General features: G+C 52.2%; 1 protein-coding gene across 1 annotated transcript in view; it reads right to left on the reverse strand.

The window, feature by feature from the left end:
- AGPAT4 (1-acylglycerol-3-phosphate O-acyltransferase 4) overlaps window positions 1-19,350 on the reverse strand; it is an 86,059-nt gene extending 66,709 nt beyond the window's left edge. Inside the window, exon 1 of the mRNA XM_040965432.1 lies at window positions 19,287-19,350. The gene's annotated coding sequence lies outside the window, so the exon portion shown is untranslated. The remainder of the gene's footprint in view (window positions 1-19,286) is intronic.
- Between the last annotated feature and the right edge of the window lie 8,308 nt (window positions 19,351-27,658).

Here is a 27,658-nt window from a genome sequence, read left to right on the forward strand (position 1 = left end):
ACAAATGGCCTGGGCACGGGGGGTGGGGTGGCACTACCAGCTGGCACCACACACACACACACACACACATACACAGTGGGGTACCACCCGCTGACACCACACACACATACACACAGCTTCATTCAGCACAGAAACCGCCTGCCACTCCACACCCCGCATCACCACGGCAACGTGGTCAAGGCCAGCCTCACCCAGTGCCCACAGCTGTCCTTCCCACACAGCCCCACAAAGATGCACAGTGGTGGCAAAAGCAAAAGCAAACGTGGAGAGGCCCTGGGTGCTGACTGTGTGGCCGTGGGCAAGTTGCTCTCCACCTCGAGACTCGTTCTCCGGCTGTTTCATGGGGTAACACCTGCTTATGGGGGTGCTGCAACTGAAACACACACCTGTGGGCAGCAGCCCCCCAGGCACCCACTGTGGCCCCACTGGTGGGTCTGCTGGTTTTCAGGAGAGGTTCCTTCCCCGGACATCTTGCTTTCTGACATTGGCATAGCTCCACATGATCCCAGGGTTTGGATCCATGGGCAGTGTGCCCTGCAAGTTCTAAGGGAACTCTCCCACCCTTATGCCCGGTCCAAAGCAAGTCAACCCCTCAATGTGTGGGGGCTGTGCCCTACCAGAGGCAGTAACAGCTGATGCTCTGCACACCCCACTGCAGAGAGGTGCTGCCCATACAACAAGGCCAAGACCAACCTTGGATACACAATCAGCAGACAGACCCAATGTCTCATCTCAGAGAGCCTGCCTACAGGGGCTCAGGACATGCGCTGACACATATGGGCAGAGAGAGCCTGCCAACAGGGGCTCAGGACATGCGCTGACACATATGGGCAGACATGTAAATACACTCCTGCCTCCCATGAAGCAGTACAAGATGCCTGGAAACAAGGCAAGAGGCCAGCTCTTCTTAGGCTACCAGCAAATGATGGCACCCAGAAAGATAGTTAAAAAAAAACAACTCCAGAGTTATGGTATAATGGATAAAGCTGCAGCCTGTTGTGCCAAAATCCCATATAGACTTCTGTTCAAGTCCCAGTTGCTCCATTTCTGATCCAGCTCCCTGCTAACAGAGCTGGGAAAGCAGCAGAGGACGGCTGAAGTCCTCGGACCCCTGCCGCCCACGTGGGAGACCCGAGAGAAGCTCCTGGATCCTGGTCCAGCCAGCTCCAGCCTTTACGGCCCTTTGGGGAGTGAACCAACAGATGAAAGATCTGTCTGTCGCTGTAACTCTGCATTTCAAATACATAAGTCAACCTCAAAGGACCAAAACCTGAGTCTTAATATTCCAAAATAAAAGAAGTCACAGTAGAAAGCATAAAGACTCAATGGCAAAATTCAAAACTGCTGGGACTTTCCCTAAGCTTCTCTCGTTACTTGGAGTTTTCACTGTGAACACTCAGTCGGGGAGGGCCATGGCCAGCACCAGCTCATGCCACCAGCAGCTCTGCTAAACAAGGCCTCTGGACGCTGTGAGCACAGGGCCTGGGAGCCACAGGATAAAATACTGACACTCTAAACAGAAGTGACACAAATCCATTCACTCTCCGGCACTATTGGTAAAGCCACCCAACTGCCTAGCCCTCTCCCTTCACTCCGGCCTCGTGCAGCCGGTCTGCGTGGGCCAGCCATTCTGGCGAGAGTGATGCCTGTGTCACCTGACCACGGCCACATGAGCAGGGCTTGTGACTGAAGACCATCACTGGCCACAGACAGGTGCGCCAAACCATCAGACGGTGGGAGGTTCGGAGTGAGAGACAGGCTATCTTACAAAGCAAAGAGGCCCAGTGACAAAACCACATTTAAAGGCTGTGGACAAAGCCAAAGGGGTACGGGGGTGGGGGGTGGGGGATCCACGGCAGACAGCTGCCTGGGGCCCAAGCATGCTCAGTGTGCCTTGATGGGCATTTACTCTGCACTGGTTTCTAGAGACTCCCTTGGGAACCCCTGGAATGCAGAAGGGGGGTTCTTCAGTGTTTAGAGCCTGGTCACCATGCGTCCTTATCAATGGGGCCACTTACCCCGGAAACAGCAGCTTCCTTGGCTAGCAAAGTCACTGATGCCGCACTGACCCAGCGCAGGGCAGCAGAGGGGAGGGGTGGGAGAACTGAGTAAGTTTGAGGGACAAGAAGGGATTCTGTGGAGAAGATCCTGCCACTGGTTCTCACTGTCACAGCCTGGAAGACAGGAAGCATGGCCATTTGTCTGCGTGCCCTGCACCATGGTACTGACCTGCAGAGGCAGACGCTGCAGGCTGCTGGAACATCAGCCAGGAACAGAGCGCAGAGCATCCTGCTTGCTCTCACGCCACCCTGGGCTCGGAGGGCCTAGCTGGGGCATGAGAAATAAGCAAATGGCTTCTCTAGTCCTTCCTCATCTCTGGCCAGGCGCTACTCATCCTCTTCCTTGTCCTTGACATGCCCTTGGCCCTGGAGTTCTTGGAGAGCCTGGGCTGTCATTCTTTCCTTTCAGGTAAGAAGTGCAGAGAAGGCAGGCGATCGATACGGGTGCAGCTGCAATCTTTCATTGCCCTGATCTTCATAAAGAGAAGCCAAAGGACTCGCCTGGGCCATTTCCCCAAGTCGGTTCACATCTAATGGACCCGAGGAGAGACCTATTAGACAACGAATGCACCTACCCGCTTCCCTGGCATGAATCATTTACACAAGCAGGCATCACAGGCTGTGAGTGCCCAAATTAAGCTGACCGACAGCATCCTTGCTTCTGAAATACAACCATAAGCAGACTGCAGTACTCGGAGCAGCCCAGCGCCTGGGGTGGCGGGGGGTGGAGGGTGTCCCCACAGACTCAGCCACTCTTGGAGGCCTTTGCAGGGTAACGGCAGAAAAGCCCCCTGGCTCCCTCCCTTGGCTCACTCCACTCACAGAGCTCAGGCAGTGGCTGAGGAAGAAGCAGTGAGGTTCCTCCTAGCTTCTAAGCCAGCTCCTGGACTGGGAACCTGAAGTCATTCAGACATTTATTTATCCATTGAGAAGTTCATTCATCCCGCAGGTCACCCGGTCCATGGAGGCAGCCACTCATTCATAAGTTAAAGTTTCACTGATTCCTATTGAAACCATAGCTTTCCACATAACAGTACTTCATTGGAGTGGTGAACATGGGCAGTTAGACATCTCACGTTGGGTCCACACTGGACACCGCCAGGCCCAGGGCGAATTCCCACCTTCCATCTCTTACTGAAGACAGATGCCTAACAAGTGTTGACTCAATCTGATTCCCCTGTATAATGGAACCTCCACATGGGCAACCCTGAATGTGTCAAAAACGGGCAGGAGTGACAGCATGAGCTGATGCAGCCCTGGGTTTTGTGCTATCACCCTAAGGCCAGGGTGGATGCCCCAGCAATTTGTTCTCCCTGCCACAGCCTTGCAGATAACACCACATGAGGGTTCCCTGAGCTGCCACACCGCAGAGGCAGCACGAAGTCTTCATCTACGAACACTGCAGTGGCACAAGGCAATCCATCAGCTCGACGTGCAAATGACCAGCATGAAAGCCAGTTACCTGCTTACACCGAAGAGGGGGAGCTGGGTGTTGGCCGAGGAACACAGAACGGATCTATTTTTTATTTTTTCAACAATGGCTCTTCCATTAAAATATAAATCCAGGAAAAGAAATTACACTTGGTGTGAGTCACTTACCCAAACCTAAGAATCCTTTGAAAGGTGATTTTCTCCCATTATCACAGTCATTCACATTTATTACGAAAATCTGTAATGTTCTAAAATGTAGAAATTTCACCACCTACAACAACCACTGACATTTTTTCCTACTCTCTGGGTGAGTGTGCAGGCTTTTTTGTCTTTCCAGATGATACAATTACAGAGGGTATTTTATTTTAAAACACAGCTGAGATCTAACGTTCAATCAACTTATACGCCCTTTTCATAACCTTGGTGTGAGATCATATCCAATTTCCATAATGTGATAAAATAATCCCTCTTGTGTTACCCTAATTATTACCTTATGGCCTCATTATCGCACATGCTCTCTGTGTCTTTTCAAGAATAATTAATGTAGTGATTAACAATTCTGGGTGTAAAGCTCTCCCATTTTTGAATTTTGGGTTATTTCTTTGGAATATGTTTCCAGAGCCGGGATTTCTGGGCCCCAGGAACAAACATGGTAAAGTGCTGCGTGAATACCCAACTGCGTCTCCACTCTCCATAGCAGTACGGAAGCACCCACTGCGTTACACTTTTCTCAGCAGTGAGGGTCCTCCCAGCACATGCAGTCAGTATGGAGAGTGCTAAGAGAACTGAAAACTGGTCTGCATATGATCTTGCGATCCACTTCTGGGAATACAATCAAAGGAAATGAAATCTACCTGTGAGAAAGAGATCTTACATGTATATCCCATATTCACAGCATCACAATCTACAATAGCAAAGACATGGAAATAACCCAGATTCTACCATTTACAACAAAATGTATAGACATGTATTCTCATAAATTAACTATATAATGGAGACTAGCACAGGAGTAGTGAGGCTACACTGCAGCAAGCATCCCTACTTCAGAATAAAGGGAGGACTCCCAATGGAAACAGTTGCATCTACCTTGACAGTAAGATACTCGATGTTCTACCTTGGCCTATACCTGCAACACCCTGATGTTACTAATGTTACCAACAGTAATAAGAATCAGTAAGGTAACTGTTCATTGTAGAGAAAACCCACAGAGAGGCTGGCCGCCCAGGCTCTGCTCCTGTTGCTGGTTCCCCTGGCCTGAATATCCCATGGCCCGCCTCTCTCTCTCTCCTCTTTTTCTCCCCTCTCTCTCCTCTCTCCTCTCCTCTCTCTTTTTCTCCTCTCTCCCTCTCCTCTCTCCCTCTCTCTCCTCTCCCCTCTCCTCTCTCCTTTTCTCCTCTCTCTCCTCTCTTTTTCTCTCTCTGTCATGCTCTCAGATCAGCCCTGTCACCAGGAGCAAAGCACAGGGACACAAACTTGACCTTAGAGCTTCCGAGTGCCCCTCTTCGCTCCAGACCCGCATGGACGGGGTCAGCCAGGGGGCTGCAGAGGCTACGTTTCAGCTTCCTGGGCAAAGATGAGGACGTGCTCTCCACCACACAAAAGGTTTTGCTACGACACCGATCCTCAGGACTCAATGCCCAGGACTTTGAAGGGACACTGTGCCTGTCGGGGATAAGGGCACAGCAGCCCCAAACTGGCACAAGGTCGGGGGCTTCTTGAACTGCTGCATCCCAAACACTAGCACTAGGAACCATCCTGGGAGGCAGACAAAGCCAGGACAAGCCCTGGCCATGTGCCTTGTTGAAGGACTGTGGCCTGGGACAGAAAGTTGTAGGTACCTGGGCCAGCTGATCAGGCTGGGTTCTGATTGTGTGGGGGGGCGAGTCCTCTTGCTGAGACATTCGTTGATGAAAGGTTGTCACTGATAAATCAATGAACCTTCCATGGAGTGAATCCCCAGTCTCTGGAGAACACCCTAGTGCACTAAATGGGTTCCATGTGTTCTGCCTGAACCAGACTAGAATCTGGTCTCTGCTTTTAGCTGGTGAGCCCCTTCAGTGGCCTACAGGCTCTAAGTCACCTATTATCGTGAAGAATTAGCTAAAAGCAATAAGTACAAACAGGTAGAAGACATTCCAGAGACTTGGCTGCTTCTGGAAGTGTCTCAGAGAGCCCACATGTGAGTAAGCTGCACTGGTCGGGGCAGCAGAAGAGGGACCTGGGCAGTGCCGGACAGCAGCTTGACCCACAGGGTCAACTGACCCACGCAATCAGAGGCCGCAACACAGGACAGCAAGTCCAACCGCTCACTTGTCAAGCTTTCCCTTAATATTGGAACTATTGTGGAAGGAGGAGACAACGCGTCTGAGCACCTGAACAGCGTGTTTCCTCACACAGACGTCGTGCTGTGTATGCTTCATCAGTTCAACAACCACAATGTCCCAGGACTGAAGCTACGTCCCCGTAGCTGTTCTCTTATCGCAAGCCTAGATATTCACAAAAACAGACTGCACAACCTCCAAAGTCCTCGTGATGGCCTTTCTGAAACTCAAGACATCTCCTCGATTTCATATAGTGAGTTGCCCCCACCTGGAGTAGGAAGTGCACTTTCATATGATCACGTCCTATTCTCCTTGCAGCACTGGACAGTGAGGCCCCGTGGCTTGCTGTTTCCGTCCCACCGTCCTGGAGACCACAGCGGTGAACACCATACCATCAAACACACACCCGTTCAACATTAGCACCCAGCAGCACGGGGCACTTCCAGGAATGCTCACCCACGCAGTGCTGGACTCTTTCACACAGAGTCTTCCAAAAGTTCTTGGAGCAGGCACACACTGCTTTCACTCCATTTCTCCACGAACTTTTTGAAGGGCTCCTGCCTTTCCAATTACTCTGACAAAAATGATACATCACTTGGCCAACACGTTTAAGTTAAAAACAAACTTCTGTACTTTCCTGATTACATAAAGTGTGTTCATGTTTGTCACTTGAGGTGAACAAGTTCTAGGTTTATTAGCACATCCATTTTTCAGGTTAAGAAAATGGAGGCTTTGGTAAGTTTTAAGACTTATTTAGTTTGGTCACTAATTCACTCAGTTGCCCAGCTTCTCTGAATCTATTTATGCCATAAAATCGGATGATTGGACACACCAAGAAAGATCTAGGTGAGTAGTGTGCACACGGGAGTACGTGCATACACACACACAACACACTCATTCACTCCATTAACACGGAGACAGCACCACTGGCAACTTGTTCCATAATCCTGTTCTCTGCTCACAGTGCCCAATAAATAAGCACTGGGAAATCAACAAGCACACACCCCTACAAATCCTCAGATCCCTAAGGTACCACCCCATCCGACCCTTCCCACCAGGAGAGGTGTACTCTCGCTCACCCCGAGATCTTGGACTCAAGATTTCCCAGGAATTTAATTCTTCGAAATCGGCGCACGGGGGCTCAAGGAGTCTCGGAGACTTGGGTTCACCCCCAGGAGCACTTGGTTTCAGGCCATCCTTCCCAAGGCTGCAGCTCCCACCCCTGCCCTCCAAGGGTGCCCCAGGGCCAGGCAAGCCCTGCACCTGGTGACAAGCCCCATGCAAGGGGAGGGCCAGCCTGACCCTGCCCCCTTTTCTGCTCCTGGAATGTGGCATACGTACAGCCCCCCAGCATTGTTTGTCCTGGATGCTTCCTGAACCTCAGAGAAGGTTCTGGGGAGGGCAGCAAGAGCCTGTGTCCTTCCTGTGCTGTAGGAGTCGCTGCGGCACTCTGCCACTCACTCGCTCTGCTTCTCGCATGGAGAGGCAGCCCTAATGCGCAACAGCCAGTGTGGACAAAGCCAGTGCGGAACGGACTAGTACTCCGTCTCAACAGAGAACAGCGATCCATGGCCCAATCAGTCACTAACGACTGTACCCTCTGTGAGTGTGCGTGAGATTTGCTCACAAGAAGCAAAACTGCAGACAAAGAGCAGACGAGTAGCAGCCCAGGGCTGGCATGTGCGATGTGGCAGACACAGGGTCTGTTTGTGGAGTGACAGAGATGTGTAAACACAGGTCATGGTGATGGTCAGGTGCTACTGAGAATGTTAAAAGCAACTGAATTGAAGACTCTGAATAGTAGAATTTTAGGACACATAAATTATGTCTCAATAAAGCTACTTAAACTATGTCTCAATAAAGATGGGCAGAGCAAGGGGGGACCATACGTGTTCTCATACTCAGGACATCTGCCTGCACAGCAGGGGCCTCTGCTCTGCCAGGGCACAGGGCAACCTGTGCCCAGGGGTAGCTAGTGTCCACCAAGCACCTGCAGGAAGTAAGACAGATCGACCTAAACAGATAGTGTCTGAGCAATAAGGCCATGAGGCAGAGCAGGTTGGCCCTCAACTGCAATGCCAAGGACAGCTGACAGGAAATTCTGCAAGGAGGTTAAGATCTGGCCAGGGGCCAGCGTCCTGGTACACTGGGTTAAACCATCACCTATAGTACCTGCATCCCATATGGGTGCTGGTTTGAGTTCCAAGCTGCTCCACTTCTGATCCATGTCCCTGCTATCACACCTGTGAAAGCAATGGAATTTGGCCCAAGTGCTTGGGTCCCTGCACCCACATGGGAGACCAAGAAGGAGCTCCCAGCCCTGGCTGTTGTGGCCATTGGAGAATGAACCAGCAGGAGTAGGGGTGTGTGTGTGTCTGCAACTTTGCCTTTCAAATAAATATTTTAAAAAATAAAGAGTCAGCCAGAGCTTTCCAAGCCTACAGCTATTACCTCCAATTGGAAGAATCAATAAGACCCAAGCACATCTTCTGAGGATCAAAGCTGTTTCTCCCCTCAGGCTGAAGGCCCTGCTGAGGCTCACCATGGGGGTGGGGGGGTGGATGCGGGGATGTGGGGCCAGGCTGTGATTAGACCCAGAGGAAATGTCAGGGCTCAAATGCATGAGAGAAATTCTGCTACAACTAGATCAGGCACAGCCATGCCCGGGGTCTCCCCAGGTAACACAGGAGAAGCAGGTGAAATGAATGAGGTTTGGTAAATGGTGAAATGTTTGCTTCTCTGATTAAATCAGCAGATAATTGGACAACTGAACAAAGAGATGGGTGGTTACATTGGTGACACTCAGGTCTCCCCGTATTCCAGCTAGGGAGACTGAGCCAATAGGGGTGAACCCGAGAACTAACAGGACCAGCTACACCCTGTGGTTACGCAGCAGTGAGCAGCTCATATCCAGTGCAGGACCTGGACCACGTGACAAATGTGGACATTCCTTTCCAAACCCATTCAGTGTTTCAATCCAGAGTAGGATCCCCCAGGAGCAGGGTGGAAAACTGCAGAGGTTGCACACCCCTGAGGCAGCAGCCATCATCAGACCCGCCCAGGAGAGGCCCCATGGGCAGACTGGCATCATCACATCACGTGAGCATCTGGGGCTGATGGTCTCTGGGGAGAGTGGGGGGGGTGTACACAGAACAAAGCCCCCAGGTGATGCTGCATCCTCTCGCCTGACACGTGAGAAGCTGCAGGTGGCAGCAAAGCCGCCAGGCCCTGCCCCGTGCACAGCCCTCTTGGCCCTGTTCTTCCAACTACTTACTGAAGCACCACCCCAGGAGCCAGGACCACAGGAAAGGTGCAGGCAGCCTGCGAGTAAGGAGTCCTCCTGAACAAGTCACCTGGTGAAAACATCACGCACGAATTTCAAAAGGCTTTTTTTTTTTTTTTACATCAAAACCAATGTGGGTCTCCATTGTATCTGTCTGCAGACTTCTCATATTGTTCTCACGCTGTAGGAAAGCATGACAAGCAACTCAAATGACAAACTCCAAGGGCAGCTGCCTCCTTCTCTTGGAAACTGCAGTGTGTTCTGAAAACAAACAACACTACGGAGGTTCCTGACTCCGGCCAGACCGGGCGGCGAGCAGGTCAGCAGACGGCTCATTTTTAGAACTTCCTGAGCAGCCTTCGCTTGCAAACTTCTGATACCTTTCCCTGCCCTTTCTTCCCACCACTAACTCCCTGGATGTGCAAGCATCCTTTCAAACCTCGCTCTTGCCTGCTCCATCTTGGCAAAGGGAAGCGCAACTTGGAAGAGCTCAGAGCTGCACGCGCATACTGCCCAGGCCACTCTGCGTGAAGCCCCGTGCTGGGTCTGAAGCGCTCACATCCATTCTGTATGTTACATCACAGCCTGTCCTTTTTCCTCAATTCCTACAGCAGGCTTCAGACCAGGTGCACCCCCAGGGTGACTCTGTGCACCACCCCAACTCTACTAGATCTGCCCCACGTGCAAGCTCCTAGGTGAGAAGCTTTCACGGATCCTGGACCCCGGGCTGACTGGGTCAGAAATGAGACCCAGCCCAGGGACTGGTGGTGAGCCACCTCCCAGCACAGGGGGGCACATACCAGAGAGCGAGCTAGTGTCACCCATGGACCAGGCTGCGGCCTGACAGCCAACCAGAGGCCAGCTTACACACACAAAACTCATGATACTGTGTGAGCGCTAGGCAACTCAAATGTTCACATCACTTGGGGGTTGAGATGGGAACTCTGTACCCAGAAAGAACATCCGGGGGATTTCAGGGAAGATTAAGCATCTGAGCCGTGACTATAGGGTGAAGTAATCCCAGCGTGCTCGTGTTAGAGTCCAGGCCAGAGCTCCACACACCCACCCCCGGACATTAGGGTGTGAGCTAGTCAACCCCCAGAAAACGACAGAGTCTCGCTGGTAATGCAAAAAGCAAACAGTTTATTGTGCCAGCATGCTGGAGTCAGATTGTACTTGGGGCACACAGGACAGCCAAGTGGATCGGACCCCGACTTAACATAAGGCTGGAGATTATATACCCCGTTTGGCTGTGACATATATCAAAGTCAACTCAAAAGTAACAAATTTAGGTGCAAGCAGTCTGTTCCGTTCTCACACTCATTATTTATGTTCCCACACTTATTGTTTATGCTCCCACACTTATTTTTTTTAATTTATTTTTATTATTTTTTTTTTATTGGAAAGGCGGATATACAGAGAGGAGAGACAGAGAGGAAGATCTTCCATCCGATGATTCACTCCCCAAGTGAGCGCAACGGCCGATACTATGCCGATCCGAAGCCAAGAGCCTCTTGCTGGTCTCCCATGTGGGTGCAGGGTCCCAAAGCTTTGGGCCGTCCTCCACTGCTTTCCCGGGCCACAGGCAGGGAGCTGGAAGGGAAGTGGGGCTGCCGGGATTAGAACTGGTGCCCATATGGGATCCCGGGCGTGCAAGGCGAGGACCTTAACCACTGCACCACCGTGCCGGGCCCTGCTCCCACACTTATTATTTACGGCTCATCCTATCCTGGTACTCTTATCTTTATGGCTCCTCCAGTCTTATATGGCTCCTCCAGTCCCTGGGGCCAGGGAACTGTGCCCCTGCCTTCCTGCACCCGGGTTAGATGGTAGAGAAGTTCACAGAGAAACAAGGGAGACAGATTTATCACTAAAGTGGAGCTTTCCCACAGTGCAGGCGCCTTCTGACCTAGCGAAGTAGTGGCTTCTCACCCCAAAGGGCCTAATATCACCTAACACTAATATTCTTAACATTTTAACATACTAACATTATACCAATACTCTAACACTCGGGGACCCCACCTGTGTGACTCCAGGAACCTGACTCAACCTCTCTGTGCCTTGGCTTTCCAATCGTCAAGAGGAGAACCACTCAACAACTCTCAGGCCTGGATGAAGACGGGGTGAGGCACCACGTACAACTTCCACAGAAGTCCAGAAATAGCCGCATTTCACAGGTGATTGGAAAAGCAACCACTTGGGGTGAGCATCTTAGAAAAAGGCCTCTTATGTGTTGATTGTGCCGGGGGCTCAGGAGCCTCTACCCAACCAGTCCCAAACCCAGCTTCAATCTTGGACAATTTCCATCTTCTGATCCCCTCTCCCGGCCAGGGTTAGCTCGGCATCTCGGTCTCCTGGACTGGGGCCAGCCTAACCGTGGTCTCTGCTTTTCTGCTGGGACAGCCCACACGGTGCCCGCCTTGGACTCGGCAGAATGCTGTGGTCACTCCGCCTGCAAGCTCCTCACCTCTCCTGACCGCCACACCCCGGGCCAGGCTCCTCACCCCTCCTGACCGTCACACCCCGGGCCAGGCTCCTCACCCCTCCTGACCGTCACACCCCGGGCCAGGCTCCTCACCCCTCCTGACCGTCACACCCCGGGCCCGGCTCCAGGGAAGTGCGCATCCTGCACAAGAGGCCTTGGCTCTTCTCTTTCAGAAATCAGGGCAGGTTGTGGCCATCACGGTTCCTGTGCGCATGCTCCCCATCCCACAGGCTACAGGAGCCACTCAGCTTCCCGTATTACCTTCTGGGCTGCAGCCCCTCCTGGCCACTGGGGTTACCTGGTACTTCCTCATGCCCTAGAGCCTGGCAAAGAAACGGACTCCCTGGGACTGCCATGGCAGGGCCTCCCAATGCCCAGAGATCAGCCCAGCACTCACCTCACTCACTTTTGAGCTTCTGGGTCCTGAGAGGGAGGAAGGGGCAGTAAGGAGGCTCTAGAGCAGTTCTGGAACTCAGGGCTGACTCCCAGAGGCCACGGCAGCCCAGGTCAAGCCAGCAGAGAAAGCGGTCCCAGGCTACAAGAGGGGAAAGCCGGACGACACACCGCTGGCACGTGGTGGCTGCTTCCACTCACTGAGGGCAGGGCTGGTAAGCCAGTGGGGTATACTCAGCTACCAGGAGCTGTCTCGGCCCGGGGCTTGGCAGCACTGGAGGCAGGGACAGGGTGGAGGGGATCACCCCTATAACACCGCCCAGCTACATCTGCTTGGCTCGCCAGGCCACTACACACTTCCCCACACAGCTCTGCCAGGACATTCAATTCTGTTCTGCCTACTGTCTGTCAGTAGCCCAAGTATGTGTGTGTTTTTTCAATTCCTAATGAAAAGGTTTACCAATGTAAACCAATAAATGGGGTTAGGGCCCCAGCCTCTGCAGGCTTGGTCTGTGCACGTCGGCTCAATGGGTTTGCCTGGGTCAGGAGCAGGACCAACCAGATTTCCCAGGGCTATGGTTCCTACAAGGAGTGCTGCTGTCCTCTAGGAGACCAGCTGTCACCTCAGGCCAAAGATGCAGCCAAACATTCTACAGGGCACCACGAACAAGGTCCATGGTGCCAGGACTGTGCAGCTCTGCCCCCGAGTACCCTGGCCAATGCGGCTGGGAGGCATGGCTTTGGCAAAGCGAGGCCCTGATTGCCCTGCTCATCTTTATGCCAGGCTGTGCCACTTGTTTGTTCTCTGCCAGACTGGATTCAGCACAATTACAGCCCCCATGCCTACGAGAAGCACCCAGTCCAGAATCTGAGACAGGACTGCCAAAGACTGGAATTCCACAGTCAGCAAGAGAGCTCTGTGTGGAATATGGGGTGTAGGGCAGAGGTGAGGCTAAGAGGCTGGAGGGTGGGGAAAGAGCCCATGGACGGGAGGGAGCCAGGACGGGCTCAGGACATGGGCGTGGCTTCGATGGCAGTGACCCACATCCCCCAGGAAACCCACTGCACACAGCGTGGATGCTTCCTCAACGTTTCAGCCACCTCAGTGAACTCTGCCTGCAGAGGACCCACAGCCCTGGGAGCTTGCAGAGCTGGGAAACCGACCAAATTCCACTCCTGGATCAACTCCCCTCCCGGACTCATCGCCGTGACATACAAGGTAATGACTGGCCTTTGAATGGGGATGCATTGAAAGCACAGGGACAGGGAGCCCAGTTCCATTCCACCCTCCTCAACCCAGGGACTGTGGGAGCAGCTGCCCCCACCACCCCCAGAGCAGCCGCCCGTGGAGCTAGGTCCACAGATCCACACCTGCACTAATTTGTAATTTCACGTAAGCACCGTGCTGTCATGCCCGGAAGCCTTCTCTTGCCCGCCAAGTCACATCTCTGGCAAACCACAAGAGGGACAAGCAACACTCCCCTAGCTGCACAGCAGCCCTGGAAACGTGGCCACTGGTTTTTCCCTAAGTTCTAACAACCTCTTCTCTCCCACAGCTCTGAAAAGCAGGCTAGCGCAGCTGGTGCTGTGGTGCAGTGGGCAAAGCCAGTGTGGCAGACGAGTACTGGCTGGAGTCCTGACTGCTCTCCTTCCCATCCAGCTCCCTGCTAAGGTGCTCGGGAAAGCTGAAGGTGAAAGCTGAAGGTGAAGGTCAACAATGTGGAAGACCCAAATGCAGCCCCAGGCCCGGGCTTCACCCAGCTATTATGGCCATTTGGGGAGTAAAGTAGCGGATGGATGCTCATTCTAACCGCCCTGGAAAATAAAACAAATCTTAAAAGATACAACCAAAGATGGAAGATGCCTAAGAGCAGGTGCACACGGCAGGGTTGTTCCTGACTTTACACTCACTCGGTGCACCTCAGAGCAGCGGGCTCTGGGAGGCGCAACTGAGCAAATATGGGGCAGAGCCAGCACTGGCAAAGCACAGAGCTCAGATTCTTCAGCCCTGGTGAGCTGCTTTATCTTGTTAAACGTCAGTGTGGGGAGTTGTCCCCAACGCATTCATCTGTCATCCATTCATGCACCTAACAGACACAGTGGCGTGCTGGGTCTCAGGTACCGCACACTGTAGACACAGTGATCACCAGCCCCAAAGCACAGCAAGTGGCAGGGAGACAGACACAGGAACAGCCTCCAAAACTGGTCAGGTTGTGAGGATAAAATAAACCAGTCAGTGGCAAGTCCATGCAACACAACAGGCTCACACATACTCCCCACACCACTGGGCAGGTGGGCCACTCATGCTCATCTGGGCTCAGGCTGGCCCCAATGCCTTGGATGCCTTGGTTACCAGTCACTTCCTCATGGGCCCAGTGGTAGCCTAGCGGCTAAAGTCCTGGCCTTGCATGCGCCTGGATCCCATATGGCCGCAAGTTCGTGTTCCAGCAGCTCTGCTTCCTATCTAGCTCCCTTCTTGTAGCCAAGGAAAGGACAAGTCAAGGACGGCCCAAAGCCTTGGGACCCAAAAGAAGCTCCTGGCACCTGGCTTCAGATCTGCTCAGCTCCAGCTGTCGTGGCCACTTTCCAATAAAAATAAATACATCTTAAAAAAAATCACTTCCCCATGCTAAGCAACTAAGTGCAGTTTTAAGGTCCAGCTTTAAACTCCCACAGAATCCACAATGCACCTGCCGGCTTACAGGTTCTTACACATAGATCCATGAGACAGCTACGGTGTCCAACCCGAGTAGGGGGACAGATGTGTGGCACCCAGAGTTACTGAGAACAGCTTGTACTCAAGGAAGATTAAAAGAACAAAGTAGCACTTCCTGCGGTAGGTCAGCTGAGCACAGGCTGTGGCCTTCCCCACGAACACTCTGCATGTCCATATAATTTCCTGCATGGAGGTAGAAGACAACTCTAGGAGAAGGCCCATCAAGACATCAGAAACAGCATGGAGCAGGCGGCACAGGGTTCTGCCCTCCTCGGTGTCGGCATTCGGCTGCCCACTGGTCTTGGACAAATGGCTTTGGACATGCGATGTGGCTGGACGTGGTCACAGAAACCCACTGATTTTGATACAAACACCACATGGACCAGCACTGCATTACAGAAAGTAAGCTCCAAACGACACGCAGATATTCTGCAAACCAAAGCACATGCAATTCCGATGCAAGCAGGAATTTTTCTTAACAAAGATTCTCCTTCTGATTGGTGGGAGAGGAAACTGGACCCTGGATGTGTACGCACAGCTTGCTTCAAGAGGGATCCTTCCACACACGCCCCTTGCTCTTCTAGGGAAACAGTGCATCTGTGTCCCCAGGCGACAAATGCCACTTCTTCCCATTTGGTTCCTTTAAAAATGTTTACCATCTTTCCGCCCAACCAGTGCAGAAAACACAAGAAAATTACGAAATATACTATAATAATTAACAGCTAATCACTTGGGCCCTTCCTGTCCAGCACATTCTACACATGAACTTGTTGGGTGTAAGACACATGGAGTGTCACCAGCCCGCACTGACAGCAGTCCCCTCTGGTTTAAGGGGCTGAGTCTTCCTAGTTCCTTTAGGAAAGCACTGGCTTCCCACCTATTGCTGTACCCAGACTATTTAGTGCCGGAAACATGATGCTCAACTCTGTCGAGGATCTCAATGGAGATGGACCGCTGCACGTGTATGGGAGGACGGGGGACGGCAAGAAGGCAGGCAGGTGGACAGATACCTGCGAGTGAGGGAGACAGAGGAAAGGGGGGAAGGCGACTAGAAGACCCTAAGCAAACCAGATTGAAGGAGTAAAAGGAAGGTCAAAAATGAAACAGGTGGAAAACCTATGTGGAGCTAGGGCACATTTTGCTGCATGATAATCTTCAACAAAAGCATCCTGGGCCCGGCACAATAGCGTAATGGTTAAAGTTCTCGCCTTGCACATTTCAGGATCCCATATGGTTGCCGGTTCTAATCCTGGTGGCTCTGTTTCCCATCCACCCACCTGCCTGGAAAAGCAGTCAAGGACGGCCCATAGCCTGGGATCCTGCACCCATGTGGGAGACCCAGAAGAAGCTCCTGGCTCCTGACTTTGGATTGGCTCAGCTTCAGCCGTTGGGGCCACTTGGGGAGTGAACCATCGGACGAAAGATCTTCCTCTCTGTCTTTCCTCCTCTCTGTATATCTGACTTTCCTATAAAAATAAATAAATCTTTGAAAGAAAAAAGCATTCTGGCTTTAAGATGTTTCCTCTTACTACACCACTAGAATAAAATGGAACAGTCCCAGAATTGCTCTTTAAAACTCTGCAGAGTTGAAAATTGTAACTAAACTGTATCTTTTGTTCACAGTTGAGTCCATAACAGATACATAAGTATTTGTTCAAGGAGCAAGTGCAGGCTTTAACCTTCCTCTTTCCTTGCTGGTGATGGGGAATCTTCCATCAGAAACACTGGAATCCCAGTGGCAGACCCCTGTCTTCTCTCCAAGCTGACTCAGACTCAGAAAGTGAGTTCAGAGGACCCCAGGCTCTGGGTAAATCAGGTGACTACCGAGCCAGGCTCTGTCACAGATTCTCCAAACATGTTAGGTATCAAAACACCACTTCAAAATGCACTTCGAAATGCTGCTGCTTCTGGCCAGACCCACCGGAAGTCCTCTTTAGAACACAATGTATTTTGTTTACCAAACGCTCATCCGCACATCCCACTGTTTAGGGCAACAGCAACCGGAAAATTCTAAGGATGATGTTCTGAGTAAGTCTGCGGTTTCCTCTCCCCAGATTGCTTGTTTCAAGTTTGGTTGAGGCTCATGTTTAGTATTTAGTTTAAAAAAGAATTACTGGCTTACAGAGGATCGTACCTTTTGTTTTTTCCAAGCAGTGTTGCTTCTTACCAGTCTTTGTCCTGAATGGACTGCTATTCTGGCAGGTATGCAGCGCCTGCAATTTCTCCACTGGAAACCGACTTCTCGCTGTGTTGAGCAAGCACTCCAACCCTCAGCCATTTCTTATCATCCGCCTCTGGCAGCTGAGGTGTCTGCTTCCCCACGTCCCTCCTGCTTTTCTTCCAGCCACACCTGCTTGCTTATCTTACTCCTCCGAGGATTCTTCAACGCCATGAATCAAACAAACCTTCCACTTTCCGAATGACCAGCTCCACGGCAGCTGGGTGAGAGCCTTGCGGGGCGTGAAGCCCAGACATGGTGCTGACCACGAGTCCCCAGAAGTCCTTTCCTTGGCGTCACCTCCTGTGGTACTCATGGTTTCACTGACCAGCCCCCGTGTAAGGGGCACTTTTTTAACCTCTACATGGATCTACACATCAGAACACAGTTTTGTTTTTCACTTGGATTGTGCCTCCGAGCAGTTTTGGCTACTTTTCCTTTGAATTGCAGCCCAGTAGGTCTTCAGTTGGAAATTCCCGAGTGGAGAAACTTGTCAATGAGCTTTGAAAGGTCCTGCGGTAAGCACAATTTCCAGGCTGGAAAAAGACTGTGTTCTAGAATCTTACATAGAACTCACAACCCAGCCCCCCATCTCTGCGTGAGAAGCATTCCTCTCATTTTCACAATGAGTGGCGGGCTGTTTCCAGCCATACTTTGCATGCTTTGTGCTTTTAAAGTAGATCTCTAACTCCGCTCTGTGGAGTTACAACTCCCAGTGTTGCAACTGAAACGCCCCAGACCTCTCACCCAGGACTGGGTTTTGTAAGGCACAGATAACAGCATGTTGAGAGGAGGACTTCCGCAAGCAGGACCCCACCAAAGCACCGCTGGCCTCTCACAGGTCAACGCTGTGGTGAATGCCATTTGGGAACCTTGCTAGCTAAGGGCTGCGTGACCTTCACAAACCTGTATCTGAAAGGACAAAGAATCAAAGATGGGATGATGGCTGACCCATCTCACAAAACCTAATTGCCGTTTGAGAAGTTCATCCAGAGGATGGTAGTGGTATCAAAGACCTCAGATGTGCTGAATCAAGCGTCAGCTCACCTGGCCGTTGGGCCAGCGTCTTTCTAGGCTATGTGTTAACCATGTCGACCTTTCCTTATTACTAAGCGGTTACTCATTTTCTCCTATTTCACATTTTTTGTTTCTGAGGATCAGCTTCCTCCCCATAAAGAACTAAGAGTTGTTAATTAGCACTTCTGACTCCTGAGCACCTCCCCACTTCCCTACACACACACACCACTCATGAAGCACATACTTGCAAATGCATGTCTCACACACACATTTTCTCCCCTGACTCAAGATAAGGTTTTCTCCACCACAGCTGGGTTGCTCCTGATCTGTGTTGGGAGAACCCATCATTCCTTCCTCCCCTTAAGGTAACACCAGCACGGGTTGTGGGGCGGGAGGCGAAACGGAGCCTCCTGCGTGGCGGCCTCCGTTCTCCCCTGCCTGCCCCCATCTGAACTTGGATTGTGAGCTGAATTAAGTTCGGAGAAGGACAGGGACACTCGTTTTCAACACTTGCGCGGCAAGCACAGCCAGAGTCGCTGTGGTCGGGGGGCGCACACCCTCCTGGTGCCTTCCCTGGGAAACTCCAAGGCCCGAGCAGGGGCGGGGTCTCGCCTCCTACAGAGAACCGAGTACCCTCTGCCTGGCCCGATGGCGACGGCACCGTCATCATCATCAACACCATCGCGTCTTGAAAAATGCTTGGTTGTCAAACACACACCCAGGATCTCACATCCCCCTCCCCCAACACGGACCGGCCTCTCCAGGAGATTCCAGGCTCTGACGGACCAACCCGCGAGGCAAACTGTCCATCAACACAGAGGTGATTCCAGACGCCTGTTTCCTTGACAACCCCTCCCCCCACCCTGCCCTCCCCCGCCACGGGGCAAAACCAGAATGCAAGTGGGGGGGGGTGGCCGCCAAGCCCCTCGCGAGGGGGGTGGGGGCTCCGGATCGCCCCGGGGGTCGCGGTGGGCGCAGAGCCACCCCTAGGGCGGTGGGGGCGTTCGAGAGGGAGATCCACCCGCAGCCCACCCCGGATGCCCCCGGGCGGGGGTCGCCAGTCCCGCTGTCGCCATAGGAACGCTGGCGAGGGAAAAGACCGCGTTGCCAGACACAAAAGAGAGCCGTCCCTGAAAGGCTCACGCCGTCTCCCTGGCTCCGGCTCCCGCGGCCGGGGACCGCGCCCCACACCCCCCGGGGCAGGACCCGGTCAGCCGGGAAGGCGCGGGGAGCCCCCCGCCGCCCACGCCCGGCTGCCCACCCACCCGGCTCCCCTCTCCGCGCCCCTGCACGGACGCCGGTGGCAGGAGAGCTCCGCGCCCGGTGACCACACCCAGGGCGGCAGGCGCGGGCCGCACCTACCTCCTTCTTCTCCTGCTCCTCCTCGGCCAGCCAGGCACATGGAGCTGCGAGCGGGCGAGCGAGCCGGCTCGCGCGGAAGCTGCCGCCGGTTTATAGCGGCGCGAAGTCGGCCGGCACTGGCGAGCCGCGGCCAGACTCCACCCAAGGGGTGGACCCTTCGGGAAGGGGGGAAAAAAAAGTGGTCCTCGGCTGACGTCTCTCCCCACCCATGTCACTTCCTTTTAAAGCCGCGGCCGAGCCGCCAGCAGCTCGGAGCAGGGAGGGAGGCCAGGGCCGGGCCCGGGGCGCTTCCCCCTTCGCGGCCCTGCCGGGCGGGCGGCCCCGCAGCCGGGCCGCAGGTTGCACCGGGGCCTGTTGCATCCCCGGGCCAGCGGGCTCCCATTGTGATCCGCTGCCGGAGTCCCCTGGCCGGAGTGCGTGCTGCCGGGGTGGGAGCCGGCGCCACCCTGAGAGCTCCAGGCCCCGGGCGGGAAGCGCCCCGCACGCGGCACGTGCGCTGAGTGCGCGCGGGTCTGGCCGGAGGTAGAAGGGCGCTGCTGGCTCATCGCCACGTTGCGAGCCGGCGGGCTGATGGCCACCGCGGCGTTCCTCGAAATCGCGCCTTCTCTCCTCCTCCGAGCGGGTGAAAGCTGTGCGCCAATTTGCGCCGAGGTTCACCTGCTCGGCCTCTGCGTCCTGCGATCCGCCGCGGGGACCCGCGCCGCCAGGAGAGAGGAGGGGCGCCGCAGGGTCGGGGAGGCGACGCGGCCCTTCCTAGGCCCGCAGAAGGGTCACTTCCCTTGATGTGCAGGTGGTGTCCAGCGCACAGCGAAACCTGGCTCCCACGAAATCCTTCCCGGCCAGCAGTTTCCAGGTGTCCTTTCCTAAATTCTCCATTTTACGATCCGTTGGCTCCTGGGCATGGTGAAGACTTGCGAGGGGATTTCCGTTTTTGCGTGGCTGGGTTTTGAAAGCGTGTTCCTTGGAAACTCTGCATGTTTGATGAATTCATGAGCTGCTTTACCATGAATACAGTCAACGTCAGTAATGGGAATAAGAGGGATTAAACACTGACAGACCAACTCTGGTCTTAATACCTTAAGATCCATTAGTAGGATCATCATTATCATCGTGCTTGTTATTGGGGACATTTTGTTTTTCTGCAAAATCTTGCTCACTGTCTTTCTTGAGAAATGTGCAAAGAAAAAAATTACCACACCTAAAAATGTAGGGCGGAAGTGCGAGGTTCCTGGCTGAGTCCCGTTTGGAGTCCATCTCTAACTTACATGCCGCCCACTTTCCCAGTGAGGACTGTCCATGTCGCCAGTCACCAGCCAGCCATTCAAACCCACAGTTACTTATCCAGTAAGTTGCCGCAGACAGGAAAACCTGGAGAAACCGTGCCCGTGGTCATGAAGGGCTCAGAATCTTAGCCGGGGAAGAGACTCAAATGCCGAGACAGGAAGGCCCTGCCTGGTGACGTCATGGCTTCAGAGATGGCCCAGAGAGCAGGAAGAGGAGACGAGCCATAGCTTCTTAGCTCAGACCAACTCTAAAAGGGATCAACGTGGCTAGTGTGGTCTTCACCAAAGCAGTAGGAACTAAATACCTCTTTTTAAAAGGCAAATAAAGACCGAGCATCCCTAATCAAACGCTGAAGTCTGCAATAGTCCAGCATTCATTTTTTTTTTTTGACCTCTGACTTGTTGCCCCAAATTGAAAACTCCACATCTGATCCCACGATGATCCACAGTCAAAGCGCAGGTGCATCAGAGAGAGAACATACAGTGGTCTGCAGGTGGTGAAGCATCAGTGAATCCTGTGCCCAAGACACGTCATCACGTAATAATGAGTGCAAATATTCCAATTTATTTATTTTGGTTTTTTTTTTATTGAAAAGTCAGATATACAGAGAGGAGGAGAGACAGAGAGGAAGATCTTCCGTCCAATGATTCACTCACCAAGTGAGTGCAACGGCCGATGCTATGCCGATCCGAAGCCAGGATCCAGGAACCTCTTCCAGGTCTTCCACAGGGATGCAGAGTCCCAAGGCTTTGGGCTGTCCTCGACTGCTTTCCTTGGCTACATGAAGGGAGCTAGACAGGAAGCAGAGCCGCTGGAACATGAACTGGCGCCCATATGGGATCCAGGTGCATGCAAGGCAAGGACTTTAGCCACTAGGCTACCGAGCCAGGCCCAATATTCCAAATTCTAAGAAATCCACAACCCTTGTTGTGTCAAGGACTTTAGAAAACCTACTCAACCTGTAAGTGAACAGAGAAGAAGCAAAGTTTGGAGGAAGCAGGGACTTGAGCTAGTCACTCAGAGAGAAAATAAAAAGAAATGCAAGCTTATAAACATACAACGACAAGAAGCCGTTTGCCTACCCTGCTGCCACACGTTCAAGACGGTGCATCGTGCAGGGTCAGCAGGATGCTGCAGCGTCCCCTCTGCTCTCTGGCTGCTAACAGCAACTCGACACAATCTCTGGAATTCAATTTAACAAGATTTTTCATGAGCCTTTCAAATGCTTATGCTCCATAATCCAATAATTTAGCTCATTAGAATTTATATCAAGGAAATAAGCAGAGACCGATTCAAAGACTTGGGGACTCACAGATTCCTCTGAGCCATTTGTGAATAATGACTGGAAGCTGCCTAAGGCCTGTCTGCAGCGGCAGGTGCACTACGGCCCTTGTGCGACGTTTATGTCGGTGCGCTCTTCTGAGATATTTCACCACAGTAATTGTGGGAGAGATCGGGGCCCCGCGTGCCACAGTGAGTGGAAAGGAACAAAGCCGTATAACCTTTACTAGTTGCATTTTTCAATCAACTCTGTTTGACTTTTTTTAAACAACATAGAGGATGGTCCAGAAGGTTCATGGAAAATGGAATTAAAAGAGATTTATTTTAGTGCACAATAAGCTTGAAACCCACGCATATCAGAGTTTTTGAAATAGTTTCACAAAATGCATGTTGAAAAAAAAAATCATGGTCTCATTTTAAAAGACAAGGTAGCACAAGACAAATCCCCGAGCTTGGAGCTTGTCGAGTACGCGGCTACATGAAGAGAGAACGGGCTAGTCGGGGTGGTAGTTAACGCTGTTCTCACTTGGCAGGATAGCACGATTGTTTTAGGACAAAAGAGGGGCCTGCGTTACATCTCTAAGCAGACAAGCCGACTTCTCATTATCTAAAGCAAACATGCTCTGCTATCAGCTGTTGCCACAATGTTTTCCTCTGTTTGACATCCATGAAAGCTGCTGGCATGAGGGCACCCATGTGGTCAACCACATTAGAATGTGGACCAGCAGCATAGGCACTGACTTGGAGCATGTTAACAACACAGCCGCAGTCCCAGCCAGTGCCTGTGAGTCAGCCAGCCTCTCAGGAGGTGGAGGTGTGCAGAGGGCTGAGAAGCAGGTGGGTGAAAGCTCAGAGGAAGGACCTCGGCCCGAGAAGGCCGTGGTTGCTCGTCCCAGGAGACAGCTGATGAAGACCTGCAGGTGCAGGATTCTTGCCTAATTCTTCCCCTTATGTTTTCTAAAGATGTCAGATTAAAAGGTGCATCTAAGAAAATTCATTGATTAAAAAGGTAAAGAAGACCAAGTTTTACTTAAGTCCTGGACATTGCAGGAAGGGACATGATTGAAGTTCCTTCTGTATGTTTTGAATGTGTGTGTAGTCTTACCTGCCCCTCCCCACCGCCGACAGCCTTGGAATTTGACAAACGTCCTTATTTCTCCTGCTTTTCTCTATGAATTCTCATCTCAAGATGATGCAAACCAATTCCATCTCTCTCTCCGGGGTCCAGCACTTGCCTCCCCCACACCTTCCCAGGGGCCATCCCCTCCAGCCTCCAATACCTGCTTTCCTACCCTCATTGCTAGAAATGTGCTTCAGCTTGAACGTAATTGGTTGTCTTGTGTGTACTCCCTGCGGCCTGGAAGGGGAGATTCTTACATGCTAACCCAGTGAATGCAGCATCGTTGGTGCTATTTTTTCATCTTTTTGTGGGCCTTCAAAGAAAGCACGTGTGGGCTAGGAGGAGACTAATCCCACGGGAGCCCGGGGTCCTGCTCCCTCATCCTCCTGTTCTCCATGGCCCCTAGGCTGGAGGACTTGACTCCTGCCAAGCAAAAGCTGCTGGACTTCCCAGAGCCAAGGGGACAGGGCTGGAGCCAGTGGATGAGCAGCAAACTTCCTGGCCGGAGGAGCAATGCAAGCAAGCGGCACGGACCCACCCCGGGCGGAGGAGCACCCAGCCAGCCTCCAGGAGGAGGCGGGGAGAGGGGCTGGTGCCTGCTCCCTTTAGTGGGCCCTCCCCGATGCTGCAGCCTGCCTCCCTGGGAGCCCCCGGTGCCTCCTCCAGGAGCATTGCCCCGAAAGTGGATGCTGTCAGTTCCTCTTCTTGGCTGACGTGGGCTTGGCTCTGGAGGAGGCCCTGCCTTGGAATGTTTCCACAGTCTTTCTGCTTGGCCTTGGGTTTGTCCAGATCCTGCTAAGCAAGCTTTCTGTGGGGCCGAGGGGCCGTGGGGCACAGTCTCTGGACTTCCTCCACAGTCTTCGCCTGCCGCGTTGCTCCTCTGCTGATGACTCCATGCTGCCCTGCCCCGGCAAGCAGATGGAGATGGAGACGGAGATGGAGAAGGAGGACTGGGGCTTCCCCAAGGGTTTCCTCCACTGCCCCTGCCCCCAGGTCAGTTTTTGCTGAGAAGAAGAGAAGCCTCTGATTTGTCTCTCAGAGCAATCTTCCAGTGGCTTCCTTAACAGCCAAGGCTTAGCCAAATTATGAAATAAATATTTTTAAACCATTTTTTTCGTTGTGCTTCTGGGGAGAGGGGAGCCATAGAGAGTTTCAAAACTTCCGCTTAGGAAGAAAGAGGCCCCAGCTGCTCTCCATCACCTGCTCCAGTTCGCCCTCTCTCTGTAATCACAGCATGCTCCCACCCCTGCCACAAATGTTTCAAAAGAGTTGCATCCTGAGACAGGAGGAGGAGTCGATCCAGAGGAACAACAGAAAGTTAGCGGAGAAGAATGGAATAGGTTCTTGTCATTGCTAAAGAAAGAGTTCAGATGTGAGATGAAAAGCCATGGTAAGCAAAACAGCAAGGTTGATGGGACGGGCGGCAGGGCGCAGGTCACCTGCCAGGTTCTCCAGACGGGATCTGAGAGTGGACCTCCTTCCAGTCACTCAGCCTGGGACACGAAGGTGGCATGGTCTGATGGAGGGCACACACAGGACAGGGCCAGGCAGGCGTCTCAGGAAAGGGCTGAGCGTGCAGCTCACATACACTGTGGCTAAAGGGACTGGGTTTGACCTGCTCTTCTCCTGGACAAAGGGCTTGCCAGGTGTCCCAAAGTTTTATAAAGAGCCTCACAAAGTTTTATAAGCCAGTGCTGGCCCGCATGGCACTGGGCAGGGAAGACTGTGCTTGAGGGGTGGCTGGGAACACCTGGAAAGTTACCAGGATATGGGCAGGGCGGGACATGAAACATCCTGGGCTGCAACTGGCTGCCACAGTGTCTTCCATGGGCAACCCTTGCTTTGCTCAGGCTGCTTCCTAACTGCCAGCCTTAAAGAACCAGCTCTCGTGCAGCAGAGACACTGCTGACTAGGAAGGGAGAGATGAGATTGGAAAAGAAGATAGCAGAGTGTCACTATTTGCAGAAGCCATGCTTGCGTGAAATTCTGAAATAAGCCACAAGTTCTTAGAACAAATGAGGAAACTTGGGCAAGACCAGCATGGACAAACCCACAGAGTCTCCACATTGGACGAGATTGCCTTTCCCGAAGGTGCCCAGCAATGCCCGCCAGCCCCGCGGCTCCTGGCAATATGACTTATCTTCCTTTCTCCCTTGCAGCCTGGTGGCCTGGTGACTCAACCGTCACTGAAAATGTGGGAGAAGTGACACCGTGTGTCTCCTAAGGCTCCATCTGAGATAGCCACGCAGCTTCCTCCCTGTGGAGAGGGCTCGGCCTCCACACTCCCAGGGCTCCCCCAACCTGAAAGTCCAGCCTTCTAATGTTGGTCAAGCTATAGGGCTTAATGACCAGTATCAGCTGAGTTCAGCTTGGGGGTCATTCCAACCCAGGTGCCCAGCATCAGAGCAAAGAGGCCTTCTGTCTGCTGCAGCCCAGGCACTGGGTTGAAGGCTTGTGGTCAGAGCCTGCTCAGTGCTGGGGTCTGTGTGATGGGTGTGGAAGACAGGAAGGTGTGAAGAGCATTGTTCCATTGCAGGCAGGGCTGTAAGGAACTTCCCACTGCTTGACAGGGCCCACCTGAATGCAGCTTTGCCTTCCTTTGCATGGACACCGGACAACCCCACTGAGAATTCTACAATCTATTTAGGCATCGTCTGCCTCTGTGGAGTTAATGTTTACTACTGATGTGAACTTGGAAGTCGATGTTGCTGATACTGTTTTAGCCAAAGGACCTTTTATTCTTGCTGTCCCCAGGCATAGTGGGAACCTATGCTTAGGGTTTTCCCTCCCCCATTGACCATATGCTAATCAGGGATGTTCTGTCCCCAGGTGTAGTGGGAATCTATTCTTTCCCTCTTTCTTTGATCTTTAGGTCCCTCCTTCTGTGAAGTCTTTCCTTCCTTGATTAACTCAAGTCTAAGCTGTAGAATGAGGATTGTGGTAGGAATGTGTTACTGATTGATATGCACCATCTATTGAGAACTTTTTCCTAACCACCAAGTGGATAACATCCTGCCTTAGGTGAAACAAATGGCAGCGTTATCTTTAGAAACACCCACTTGACCATGACGTAAAAAGTCTGAGCCAGAGTTTGACTGATCTTGTATAAATAAAGCGGACAGCTTTTGTGCATCGTCCATTATGATTAAGAAATCCTAGTGGTCTTTCTTTCCTCTTTGCGCCTCATCCACGCACCCTTCGCGAGTTCCGAACTCAGCTGGAGCAGGACTCCGGCAGCTCAGCAAGGCTTGGACTGCTTGTAACACAAAAGCCTTCCTCTCGAGGCCTTGCCTAAAGTGTGTGTGCACAGAGAAGCCTGCAGAAATGGCTGTTGCTCCTTGTAACTGCAGCTTGGGATGGTTTGTGACATGGCTTCAGATAGCAAAGGCATGCAGCCATCATGAACAGATGAATGACATTTAGCAAGTGCAAATATTTATAGCAGCATCACAAAGCTCGACTCTCAAAGGAGGAATCTAATCAAAAGGGAGTAAGATCTTCACAACAGAAAGCTAAACTTCTGCTAGGGGAAAATTGAAGAAGAATTTAAAGAACCAGGGGAATCTGCAATGGATGCAAATTCAAAGTTGTAAATTTCCCCTACAATGGTCAGCAGTTGGAGGCCACACATTCAAAGGCATGAAGCCGTACAAGCTGTTTCTCACACTCACGGGGAGACACAGAAAGATAAGCATAGCCAGGAAGAATCAGGTGTGGGGGGGAGCTACACTGTGGTCATGTGTTATATCACTACAGTGATGAAGATGGTGCAAGAACAGACACCAGACCAATGAGACAGAACAGATAATGCAGAAATCAATCCGGATATTTATAGGGACTTGATTGATGAGGAAGGTCACAGGGCAGTGGGGGACAGAATAGCCACTTACGAAATAGTGCTGCATTGACTGATGGCCACACAGACAAAAAATCAAACACGGTGCCTTCCTCCCACCACAGGTGGAAGTCGTGCACAGGTGCCTTGGAGTTAAACACAAAGGATGCAATGATACAGCATCTTGAAGACTATATGTACATAAATATATATATATATATATCTTCAGAGAGACAGTTTTATTTGGATTCAAAAATCATTTATTGTAAAACTGAGAAATTGTATTGCTTTCATGTGAAATTCCTTTCCTCTAAAGATGTTAGGAAGAATGTCAGGAGGCAAACTATATAGAGCCAGAAAGTATCTAATGTGTTAGACCGGCAACAACCCCTTCTTCGACTTGTAGTAAAGTAGCCTTGGGGATGGATGTTGAGGTGCAATGTTGAAACCTAGGACAGGCACCTGACAAAAGAGACCATCCACCCTGCTGGCCACCATTGCACAGTATGGACAACCCCACATGCACATACCCATCAACTGGCTGACTGACCGGCTGCTGGCCAGAATAGAGGGGTGGGCTGCTGCAGCCTCGCCACCCTGGAGACCGAGGACGGGCCTGGTCTCACAGAGTGGAAGACGTGTGTAGCCTGTGAGCACGCCATTCCACGCCAAAGAGAAATGCAGATACTGCAGCACCAAACCCCATGCAGTAACTTCCCCAGCCTTAGCTGCAACAGCGGCAACCAACCTGAGTTCATCAGCCACAGAATAAATGCACCGTGGCACTCCAGTACCTGAAGCCACCACTCAGCAGTGAAAATTCACCTTGGTGTAACAACAAATACCACTGAG

Source organism: Ochotona curzoniae, unplaced genomic scaffold (assembly GCF_017591425.1).
Source record: "Ochotona curzoniae isolate NIBS_2020 unplaced genomic scaffold, NIBS_Ocur_1.0 scaffold_3890, whole genome shotgun sequence".
NCBI classification, from domain to species: domain Eukaryota; kingdom Metazoa; phylum Chordata; class Mammalia; order Lagomorpha; family Ochotonidae; genus Ochotona; species Ochotona curzoniae.